Source organism: Patagioenas fasciata, chromosome 3 (genome assembly GCF_037038585.1).
Source record: "Patagioenas fasciata isolate bPatFas1 chromosome 3, bPatFas1.hap1, whole genome shotgun sequence".
NCBI lineage: Eukaryota > Metazoa > Chordata > Aves > Columbiformes > Columbidae > Patagioenas > Patagioenas fasciata.
The window spans coordinates 65,200,882-65,213,979 of NC_092522.1; positions in this window are offsets into that span (position 1 = coordinate 65,200,882).

A 13,098-nucleotide genomic window follows, 5' to 3' on the forward strand; every position below is an offset into this window, starting at 1 on the left:
AGACCATGTCTCCAGTAAATTGTCAGCACCTAATAAAAAGGCTAAATCATTCCACAGAGCCCAGCTTGAGTCATTTAAAAAAGAAAACAGCTCACAGAGCCACTACTGCTCCATCGTGAGGAGCCATTATTAGATGAATCCTCAGGGGCAAACTCGGTTGCGGTTGGTCAGTCATTTAAATATTCCTATTCGGCTGCCTCCATGCTGTCCAGGACATGAAGCAAATGAACCCTGGCTGTTACCCAGATGATCCATGATGTTGTGACCAGATGGAACTGTGCTTACAACATGTGTAGGTGCCTGCTGGACAATAAACAGGCTTTCACTGTCTTTTGCTCTGATGAACTCAAGGGGGTTACTGGCAGGTTAAAACAACCACAGCCCCCAAAAGATTTATTCTTTTTAAATTTATGCCAGATGAGCAGAACAACAACAACCAAAAAAAAAAGGTTAAATAGACGGGGTTTTTTTGTATTAGCACTGGTTTCTGGTTTTGCCACTTAACTTAGGATCAGCGAAGAAATGCAGCTTTATTTTTTCCCATACACTTATTTTTGTTTATGGTTTTATTGAAATTGTTGTGATAGCTGCAAATACAGTTTACAGATAAAACAAAAATTATTTATAGCCTCATTTCCATTGCGGGGGAGGAGGTATGTATGTGCACAAATGAGTGCACCCCCTGGTGTGTACTTCTGCGTGACTGATCATCCTCCTTTCCAAAAACTCCCTAATGAATTGGACAATTTCAATTAAATAACATCTGATTTGTTACAAATATCATGAAAATAAAAAGCCAGAGATAGAAGAAAGAGATTCTAGCTACTGCTGAAAGGAAAGCTGCAGTGCAGGCTCCACCTTTGCTACCCATCAGAAACTGCAGAAAAAGGGAGAGATGTGCACACACACACACATTCTGACTGTTTCAGTTGCAGGAAAAGTCTTATCAGACACCAGAGAAAATGCAGATCCATGGCCAGCCAGGATACAATCGCCTTACTACACTGTTTCTCAGAGAATGGACAAGTAAAACCTGGGTGTAGAATAGAAGAAGGACTGGGCAGAGGCCAAAGCTTATGCAGAAATCTCAGTTGTTCTCTGTACCCTCAGCTTTTGTATTGGTTAATGAAACCTCTGGATGTTCTCAAAAACAGAAGAGCCAGGATCAAATAGTCTTTAAACAAAATTTCCTCATTCATGACAAAAGATGAAAAAGCTGATCCAAACACGCTTTAAATGAAACTTTAAAGGAAAGTTTCTGCTCACTCAGATATAATCCCCAGTTCCAGAAGCTGAACACTGGTAGGTTGCATAAGCACCCTCAGTCCGCTCCTGAAGAAATTCAGCTTGTTTAGTCGAAACCACTGTCAAACTTGCACAAACATGACCAGTTTTATGATGTAGGGAACACCCAGCAGATCTGTTCCAGCAGCTCAGCTGTGTTGGAAGCAACATCCAGATAAGAAGTCATAATGAACAGCTGGCAATTTTTTCAAATGCTTCGGTTGGCTCTAAAAAACATTATATAAGAACATCCCTGCAAGTACAGAAATCTCTGCTTCTTTCACAGGAAAGAGAGGTGGAACAAAGGCGCTGCTCAGTATGAGTCATGTTATTTTCCTGTAGTTCTACACAAATGGTCTGTTGCGTTCTGGAAATGCCATGTTAGTGCTGAAGCAATAAGAAACAAATCACAGTCACCAGAGCACAGGAACTTGGCAGCCTATGCCTTTTAGTGAAGCTACTCTGATGTTAAATGTGTTGAGTGCTTGTAAGTCCTGGTTTCAGCTGGGATAGAGTTAATTTTCTTCCTAGTAGCTGGTATAGTGCTTTGTTTTGGATTTAGTATGAGAAGAATGTTGATAATACATTGATGTTTTAGTTGTTGCTGAGTACCCAAGGACTGTTCAGCTTCTCAGGCTGTTCCAGGTGTACAAGAAGCTGGGAGGGGCCGCAGCTGACCCAAACTGGCCAAAGAGATATTCCATACCATATGACATAATGTTCAGTGTACATTTTGGGGGAAGAAGAAGTAAGAGGGGGACATTGGAGTGACGGTGTTTGTCTTCCCAAGTAAAGGTTATACATGATGGAGCCTGGTTTTCCTGGAGATGGCTGCACATCTGCCTGCCTATGGGAAGTAGTGAATGAATCCCTTGTTTTGTTTTGCTTGTGTGTGTTGCTTTTGTTTTCCTTATTAAGCTATCTTTATCTCAACTCATGAGTTTCCTCACTCTTCTGATTCTCTCCATCATGCCAGTGGGAGGTAGTGAGCGAGTGGCTGTGTTGTGCTTAGTTGCCAGCTGGAGATAAACCGTGACACCGTATCAATTTTGTTTCGATATTTTCCTACTGTTGAATCATACTTATTCTGCCAATGTTAATTTTTCTGCTGTTCCTCAAAAAAAATAAAAATAAAAATCTTATTCTCAAGAGCTATCACGTATTTTTGAGGTTGAGGAAGAACAACTTTCAAAGAGTGACCAGTACATTTGTATTTTCATTTCCTAGAGCCAGAAGAAGAAGCCTGGGTTGCAGGAAAATCTTAAGCAACAGTTGTATCTTTGTTTTAATTAAAAAGCAAGACCTCCATAGGCAAACCAAACTTCTTGTTGCCATGGCTAGCTGGTGCCAGGATGCCAGTTATGCCACAGAAAAGGAGGTCTGCTGTTGTGAGGGGCTGTGCTAGGATTTCCTAAGGAAGGCAGGCCTGCCTAAACAACTCTGGGCCACACAGCCAAGATAGTCAAGCGTTAAACTCCTGCTAGGCAGCAACACAGAAGAAGTTTGGCCTCCTAATGGCAAACCAGCACCCTAACGGACAGGTGTGATGCTAGAATTTCTAATGTCACTAGCATTTTCCACGGTTTCTGCAGAGCTGGCATGAGAACAAGGTCACCCAAGCTACCTTCCCATCATCCTGAGCAATGAGGCACAGCTTCCACAGCCGAGAAAAGGTACACTTACACAGCATGAAATCAGGTTGCATCATGGCAATAATCTAAACCACTTGGGACTATTTGACTGTCATCATCTCTCCATAGCATCCCTCCTTGTCTCAAGAGGCAGCTGCAATTTCTCTAAAAACAAGTGGAAAAGACAATGCATACACGCACACACACACAAAATCCCAACAACAAACAGGAAGTCTATCTCCAGCTCTTTAAATACCAAGTTAAAAACAAAACAATCAAGTTATGATACAGTATTGCAAATAAACATGATTTTGTGGGAAAATAACTTGCTCTGTCATGAGTTTTTCTTCCTGCTAGCCACTCATAGTTCAGCAGCTTGGGTCAAGAAGAGGCAGCACAACACGGTCAGCACTACAAGGGGCAAGAAACGTTTTTTATGAAATCTGTGAGGGTTCTTCTGTCTTTTGCATGTCCTGTGGTGTGTAATGTCAGTTTAATTAGGAACAGAGGTTCTCTCCTATTTTTACAGTTCCGCAGTCAACATAGAAAAAGGATTTCAAAACTGTTTCAGGGAAGTGGTAGTTGAAACATTCTGTATCATGTAGCGCTCTTCCACAGTGTGCATTCCCTTACTAACCATGGCTGGTAATTTTTGCAGACTCTTGTGTACTCTTGTAAAGTCGAATATCCAAACATACGATCATGATTACCTGGTCCATCTTTATGCACAGTGTAAGCAGTTACTGATTTCTGTGTTACACTCCTTAGTTTCTGCATTAACCCTAAAAGTTAAGTTATAGCATATTTTCTAGAAAGATGCTTACTCCTGATTTAGTATCAAGTGCTGAAAATTCCATTAGTTCCCTGCATAATTCGTTCTGATGGGACATATTGTTGAAAAATATACAGATTCTTTATTGCATTGCATCTGTTTACAACTCTTCCCTTATATTGATCTGTCTTCTGTAAGAAACCACTTCCACAACTAGGGAGACCCCAATTTTCCTTCTATCAGATAAACTATACAAACCAGCTTGGTTTGGGTTCTCTTTATCTCTTTTATCTCTTTATCTTAAACTATTCCTTTCTGTACAATCTGCAATTTTAAAGCAATACAGGCACCATAAATAGTCACTAAAGTGAAGTATCTATCCCAATTATTTTATCTGTGGCTATAACATGGTATGTCTTATATGCTTGTCTGATGTTCTTCTGTTTATGCATTCCAGAGTTACATTAGTTCTCTGACACGCAGCTTCCTATTGGGAGCTCATCAGAAGAAACATCCCAAGTAAAATCAAATGTCCCTCTGACCTCATTCTCCCAGTAGCACTTAGGAGAGGGTGCATAGGTGCCCAGAATAAGGTACGTGCACTCATTTAGATACATAGAGAGATCCCCTCCTTGATAACATAACCTAGTATATGAGAAAGTGCCTCACCAGCAAACTCAAAAAAGCTTTCCACATTCAGCCGTTACCAGCACCACGTGATGCTAAATAGGTAGAACCTGCAATATCAATGTCTTGTCTTTTCCTCCACAAACAACCTGATACACACATTGCCAACTGTACTTGATTTGAAGGAAGAGTAAGAAAATATTTTATACTGTTACTTTAAACAGCATGCTGGACAACTTCCCTGCAAAGATGCTGTCCTCCTGAAGTCATTGTTTGACAGAGAGGAAGTGTTTTTATTGATTTTTTTTTCCTACGAAATAGAGGCGTAAAGACATTTGTGTACAATTTTGATAGAAGCAGTACAATGACCTCAATTAAATAAAAATCCTCACCACAAACATATGTCCCAAACATTAAGTTCAATGATAACACTTCTAGATTTTCCTAAATGCAAACTGCATCCAGTTGATGGCCTCAGTGTGTTCCCATATGAAGTTTCGTTTTGACTTTAATGGAACAGATGTAACTAAATTTAAAGAGAAGCTAGCAAGACAAAAGGTCAGACCTGTAGAACTCATTTGGATTTGTGAGTGCTCACTGGCAGGATGGAAGATCTATGAATTGTTTACTGCTCTCCTATAGAATTATCTTTATGTATGTTAATAACATTCTGATTTACACAAAACAAAAAGCAAGTGATATGAAGTAAAAATAAAATAGACTTGCTGTAATCTCAGCCAAACATACATTTACCTTCAGAAGACCATATAGATGGGATCTTATTAGTTTTCCAGTCCTTGTTTTGAGAACAGAAACTATTTCTTGAGAATGTTTATTTGCCATTAAAGTAATGACACTGTAGTCAATCAACTTAAATGTGATGTAAATCCCTTTGTGTTAGATTTAGCAGCCCTTTGGTGCTTAACTTGCAGATTTTACAATGTTTAAAATGCACATTAGTGAAGTAGCTACATCCATTTCTCTCTGTATGTGTGCTTTTAATGCAAACTTCAAGGGCATCTAACTATAGACAGAAACAAAATTCAGTGTTTTATTCACTGCCTTTCAAACACAGATGTTTTTTCTTCTATAGTTAGCAGCTATTTGTCTCATTAGAAAGAGGGAAACTCAGGAAGCAGTGGAAGATGTCACTTGTAAAAAGTCATTTGACAAGGACAGCAGCTGGACCAGAAATAGATCCCTGGTTTCTAAGTCTTAGGCCAGTGCTTTCCTTTTTTCCTTCTTTTTGCTACCTCCTTTACTCTCTACACCAGGCTATTTCTTTTCTACTTAGATGTATTACCAATGCTACAACACTAGAACTCTAGCTCTTAATACTCTCACAATCCCACAAGAAGGATCATACCTCACACAAATAGCTCTCCGGTTCCATCTGACAGATGCCTCCGTGGGCATGGGGTGATAATGTAGAAGGCAACAAACCGATGCCCTCAGTGGACAGCCTGTCTCGGCAGCAGCAGATTTTACAGCAGTGCTTACAAATCCTTCTAAGCGTCAAGTAAACAGATGGCTGATACACAGTCTTTCATGGCAATGCATGCGGAGAAGGGGTTAGTTTGCAGGGTCTGAGTGCTAAAAAAGGAGGCAGTTTTGACTTCCCTGTGCACTTAATATTGTGTGTGGCTGGTTAGCAGAATGATCTTGAACAAATGGCTGTAGCAGCAAAGCAGCTCCAGAGGAAGTCACAGGTGGGAGAAAGACGCTTCAGCTGTACAGTTTCACACACCAGCTATGCTTCCCCAACCCTGACATACCTTAGCACAGGTATCTCTAAACAAATACAGCAAGAGATTAAAACCAACATGTTCCGGATGTCACCACCTGAGCCCTTTGGATGTGAGGAAATAAAAATGGGAGTGCTGTGTTTATCATGATTGCTGGGCTAGCTGCTCCAGTCTCAGTTCTGAAAGCTTGCCCAAGTGTACCTTCACAGGAGTCAGGCCTTGGGCATCTCTCACAGGCTTACTGTAGCCACCAAAAATGATGAAAGAGGAGCTTAAATTCCCCTTTATCTTCCTGTGAGACACACTGTGTCAAAGCAATGAGCTTTAGGAGTAGAAGGGGGAAACCACAGGGACTGGATGTGGCAGAAGCTGCTGTGCAGGCTGGTAGCTGTGAAGGAGCTGGAGGGAAGCTGGAGAGGTTGTAGAGCAGTGCTGGAGGGATGCGTTGTCTGTAACACAATGGAGAGCAGGAGATCAAGTCAGATGAAATGATAGCTAACAGGCAAAAGCCCTTGTAATCCTTGATAAAACTATGTGTGTCTTGGAACGTGATCCCGAAGTCCCTGACTTTGAAGGTCCCAGAGTCACCAGCCACCCCTTCACTTTGCAGTCAGACTCACCTAGGGATTTCCACACAGACCTTTGACACAGCTGATCAGAGGGACTTGCTATCCATTTCTCCAGAATAAAGCATTATTTATCCTTTCAACTAAATTTACAAAGCATGCAAGACTAAAGTACAAAACCAACAAAGAGATCTAGGGGTCTTCTGCCTTAAATTTTCTTATCATATTGTAGCTGATGTTCCTCATCTCTGGAGAAAAAAAAAAAAAACACAACACACAACCAAAGCACAAAACTACAACCAAGTAAGCAACCAACCCAAACCCCCTTTACTGCTTGCAATGTTATCTCTCTTTCTACAGGTCATACCAGCAAGTTAGCATTTTCACTGACACGCTTGAGCAGCACTTGAAATTCCATAAAAGTTTCTATTCTGCACTCTTGCCTCTAGAACAATGAAGTATTTTAATCAATATGCTGCCAGCTCTTTTTGTCTTAGTTCTGAAACTGTGCACCTGAGGCTGGCTTAGGCATTATTGCGTAAGCACTCCTTGCTGGTTCTCTAGCACCCTCTCTGCAGCCTCCTCTGAGATACTTGTATTTGTCCTGAAGATTGTACATAAACCTGGCAGCCATGGATTTGAAAATTCACAGGAGATTTGACTCATTCATCAATTTCATAAGGAAAAGAATGCAGACATTTTGCCCAGTCATCACAACAGCCATGGAGAGACACACAATAAAAAGCAGAGGGCTCCTCTCCCCAGCCATCCACTTCTGTTTATTCCCCAAGACGCAAACACATAGCAAAGCCTTCATTATGGTCAGGTTGTGAGGAGAATTTTGGTTCCAAACCAGATCACTCGGTTATGTGTTAAAACAGGAAAATAAGAGCAGTTAGTATGTTTATGTTGGTTTCCCTCTGCAAAAGCATTCTAGTCTGTATGCTGTTTTAAATCATCAGATTCTACTTGCTTGCCTCCATTTTTCAACAGAAATCGTCAAGACAACAGCTCTTGGGGCATCAATCACCACCCCTTATTTAAATACAGGAGCAATTTAATCATCTACTTTATGATAGATGATTGAATCTATTCAGATGATTAAATCTATTCATCTATTTTTTATGCCTTGAAGCACAACAGCAGCTAATATTTGTTTTTCAGCAAAAAGCTTAATATTTTGAAGTGTCAGCACAAAGAGTAACATTCAGGTTCCTGGGTCCATTTTCCCAACTGAGTTACTGGTCTTTCAGAATAGCAGCAAACTTGGCATGCAAGTGCTTGTCTGTCATTTTTGGCTATTGAGGAAAAAAATATCCACTTCCTCTTTGGCCAAAACTATTCAGAAACTTGCAATGAACTATGACTACATCCTTGCATTTAAAAACTAAGTGATTGTGTCTGGCTTCCTTTTAAACCCACTCCATGTTTCTGTAACCTGCATCTTTTTTCCTGTGCTAGCAGCCAACACCAGTCCCCTCCCAGCCAAAACACAAACTTTAAAACTCTGGTGTACATAGAGCATTGATAGTATATCAAGGCTGGACTTGCAGTGTATGATGAAACATTTCAGCACATGATAGGCTGCCAAAAAAATATATACATATCAAAAAAGACAGACGTATTTTTGGCCTTCATCCAGAAGCTAAAAAACTTAACAGAAAGTACAGGAACTGTTTTGCAGCCCAAAATTGCTGATAAACTTTAGTCTTTGCCCAACGTATCTGCATTGACAAAGGAGTTCCTCATAAACCAAGTCTCTTCTTGGGTACTTTTATGTCATGGTTTAACATCTGAGAGGTTTTTCATTAGATGTCTTAAGATTCATTAAATTTTGTTCAAATGCATAGAATTAGGAGAAAAAAGAGGATTTTTTAAAAAAAAACCATGTTTTTCTTCTTATCATACTACTGGTGTTTTGACACCAATATGAAAATAAAAGCTTTCTCCTTGATCTGTAAAGTAAAAGCAAAGTTGACATTTACTTTATATTAACAAGATCAACTGTGTCTGAAGGGCTACCTCAGGTCTTCATTGTTTATCTAATATCTGCTGTTATTTAATGAACATACTATTATTCCTTTTGATTCTAGCTTGTGGAAACTTACAGTGATTTTGTTTTTCTTTATGAGCAAAATTTGACACTGAGTCATGGTTTCTTTACAACAGAACGTGAACACTGTAAGAAACAAGCAAGAAGAAGAAATGGCTTTTCTAAGATCTTCAAGCTTTTTCCAAAACATTTTAACATATTCCTGTTCTTTGAGTTTGTTTTTTTTTTTTTTTCCTATTTACTCTTCTGTTCATAGTTTGGTTTTGTTTGTTTGTTTTCTGCCTTTCCTTCCCGTTCTCCACGTGCTTCTGAGCCTTGTTTCTACGAGGATATTTGCTCATAGCCACGCATCTCTAGCTACCATGTTCACCAGGCTCAGCTCCTGACTTGCATAGTGGCCCATGTTTGAATGGCAGCTTCTGCTGCTTCAGCTATAAAAAGCACACATGCCCTCCATGCAGGACTGCAGTTGTGTCCACCACCTGTAGCAAAGTTTCGCTGTCTCAGTAATTAAGAGCATCACGCCAAGAATGATTACCTTTCTATTACCTGTTCTGTATGCTTGTGGACCTGCATGTGCTTTTATGGATGCATGTACCCAAACACTGAATACTTGTACTGAAACAAAGAAGCTCAAAGGTGCATTTCTTATCTAAGATATCTGAAGTTTTGGAATTTTTTTTTTTTTGTATTCCTGGTTGACCTCTGTAAAAACAAATGCCTTGGATGAGAACAAAGAACAATTTATGATTTTCTGATGTGATTGTGGGTAGTTCTGATTTCAATGTATTCACAGTGTAGGTTCAAAGATTTGTCCAAACGACAGAGTTCTGTTTTGCTTTGGGAACAGGATGTTTAGGAAACCAAATTGTGAAATAGTCCATGGTGTGGTCAGCTGCTCTCCAACAGGGTTTTCAAATCTGTTGTTCTATCTGTAGAAGTTTGTTCTACCAAGTCAAATGCACTGGAATGCAAATGTCATGTTTTCTAGCCAGTTTCCTGACCCACCATTTATTTATAAAATGTGCTGTAGTTCTCTTTAAACAGCAGAAGCATAACACCAAAAAATTATATCTAACAAAGAGTTAATGTGATACAGTATTGTTGATAAATTTGGTAAGACAGGTGCAAATGTAAAACATTTCTAAAAATACCCTGAAAACTAGGCTCTGCCATCTGAGATTACTCTGAGACATCTCTCAGCAACACATGTCCAGGGGTAAGCCCAGCAGTAACCTGGCTCAGGACTGCTCACATTCCTTGTGAGATCCTGAACTGACCCCTACCCCAACTCGAGTCTGCTGAAGGGTAAGAGCATAACATTGTGTACAAGTGGGCACCTGGTTATCCTTAGCTTCCTCTTCTTGTTGCTAATCAACTCCAGGTGATCTATTGCAATGTTTGTTTAATTCTCTTCAGATGTTTGTGAAAAAGAAACAAAAGCTTGGCTGTTATCAGTACACACACTGGCTTTCCCCCTCCCCGCCCCGCCCCGTTCGACTACACCTTCTTTTTCTGGTACTCGTTTCAACTACAGTTTCTTTGGCATTCTCCCTTTCCAGAGAATAGAACTTGCCTCTGGAAACACATATTCCCATAAAAAAAAAAAAAAATTATGTGAGCAGCAGAACTAATGAGGCCTGGTTTCCTATGGATTTATGTTGCTGATTCCCAAGTTCCATCCTCGCATCCTGTCTCCTATGACATCATCACTAGGCAAAACCAGTGCTTTAGATGGCCAACATGAGTCACACACTTGCTGCTTGGCTCAGTAGTCCATATACATTGCACAACCAGTCAAATATCATGTTCTTGTGGTTGTTGCCGAAGAAAATATATTGCATACTTTCCTCTCACTAGGAAATGTTTATTAGATTACTTTAAAATAAACAAGGGCCTCTGATGAAGTAGGTGTATCAGTATAATAACAACAAATATTATGAGCAAACACAAATTTCCGTTAGAATCCACCTAATCATGAGGATTAAAAAATACCTGAAAGTTAGGTTCTTTTTTTTTTTTTCATAAGATATCTTATTCTGTATTATGTGTATTGTTGAAAGTATTTGTGCCCATTCTCGGACCTCCTTATTATTTATAATACAATTTTGCTTTTGAATAGTCCCTACATAGATTTACAAAAAGTTATACTGAATTTGGATTGAATTGATTAATGCTGTCCTGAGTGTATATGATGGTTCTGATATGAATTTTTAATCACTGGGTACCACGCAGAATTGCAGTATCTCCCATTGGGATACTTTGTTCATGCTATGAAAACGTATTTTAGAAATTCATAACATTCAACAAAACAGGCAATTTCTATTCTTTAGTTTGTCCCCACTAGTCTGACAAACAACAGTGTGGTCTGTATAAGATTTATTTGCATAATAAAATAATTATGTGTCTTTAAAGGGACTATATGCATTATCTCTAAAATGCAGCTAATCTTTGGCAATTATTTTGCATGGGACTTTCCACATCAGACGGAGACATTGGATTACTGAAAGAGAACAAAGGACCCAACATATTTTCTTCTGAGACTGATTATATTGCTAGCCTGTTTTATGAGGTGGCACTCTTTATCCGAAGAGCAAATTGTACCTAGATCAATGGCACTCTTTTCCAGAAAGTCACAGAAGGGATGATCTTCCTGGTCTATGTTTTAACTCTTATGAGGTCTAGGCCAGATGTAATTATACAGAAGTTGACAATCACCACAATCACAGAACTATTGACTGAATCATTATTTTGTTTATCATGTTTTTCTTTCCCTTGCTCAGGGAAGGACGTGCTTAGATAGCCTTTCCTTACCTCTTAACCAAAAGAGTAGATTAGTCTCATTTCTGTAACAGTGCTATTACCACTGCCAAGCAAGGTGGTAAGCCTTTTACTCATACCTGTATCTGGGGATGGGACCTGCAATCACACTAACAGTCAGTAAGGTTTGCACTATAACTTCATTTATAAAGCACAAAAGACTACAGTATTAGGAGAAAAAATAACCAAACCAAAAAGCCGACCTCCCAATTGCAGCAACTGTCTCCAGCTTTCTCTTTTCTTAAAGGTCTCAGAATGTTCAAATATATTTAAGAAAGTGAGAAGCTCCTGGGTTTTCTGCTTTTACTTCATTCAGAGCTCCAACTAAACTTAGGCCCTCTCCTCTTACTGATGAAGGTTAATGGCTCTCCTTTCTATCTCAAACCACCACAGTACCCCTCCCAGCCTGAGAGCAGACTGCTGTCATGCAGAAGCAGGTCCTGCATCACTGTCCATGGAGCTAGTTTTGTCTCATGGTGCATATCAGTTCATCCATGCACAAGACCAACACAAGTCACAGAGCATGAGAGATCATCTGCCAACACAGCAGCTACAGCAGAGCAGCTGCTACACTGGAAACACGGCAGCCTTTTAGAGACTTGCTCATCAGCTCACAACCCTGTCTTCTTGAGATATCCTTGCTACCTGTGTCTCTTTATTCTCTTTTATCTCATGGTTCAAGCATGTACCTTCATCAGCGTCAAATAAACATGTCTTTGACTTGGTGGTTGACTTCTAAGCAGTGCTCATTGCTGCTGCTCTACTGCAGAGGTGACCATACTTGTCAGCTGTCGCTAGACGGATAACAGCATTTGGTGATACCACAATTTCCATAGTGCATTATTCATCTACTTCCTTCAGGATTCAGTGCAAGCGTAATTACAGGATATGCAGCATGGGCATTTAAAAGACCTTTAAATCTAGGATACAGATAATTTACCAGTTAGTGGGACATTTTCTTTCTCTTCTGGAATGAGTGAGAGAAGACCCTGATAAAAGCACAGCTTAGACTGCTTCAGGTCTCATTGCTTCAGTTCTCTGGTTCCCGGGACTGTGAATTTTGAAAGAATGGGTAGTTGAGAAATATCAAAGTGGGTAGAAATTTATGACTGCTAGAGAGTTAGGAATGGTGTTCCTGGAAAATCAAAATATGTATTTTTACCCTAAGTCTGTATGAGAAGATCACTAAACTTCCTGACAGATTCATGGGATGTATAGAAGCTAAATGATCACTGAGCACTTTTTTTTTGGGGGGTGTGAAGGGGTTTCGTTAGAAGGAGATATGTTGTTGAATTAGTCAGGCCCAAAGGAATCTCAAGGCCACTTCGAGAAGTTGAGAACAGAATCTGCTGTGAGAAAGAGGGGCGTTTCTTCACTAACAGGGCCTCAGCATGGCGTGAGTCGTCGGACCTATCATCGGTGGGGCTCCAGCGTGTGGACTGCCCATGATACTCATTTAGCGAATCCATACTTGGAGCGTGGATTCGTGATTAGAGAATAGTTGCGTATATAAGGAGACATCTGTCTGTAATAAATGGCTTTGGAGTGATTCACATTGAATCGGAGTGCTGAGTCCTTTATCGTTCCAACAAATGGTGAC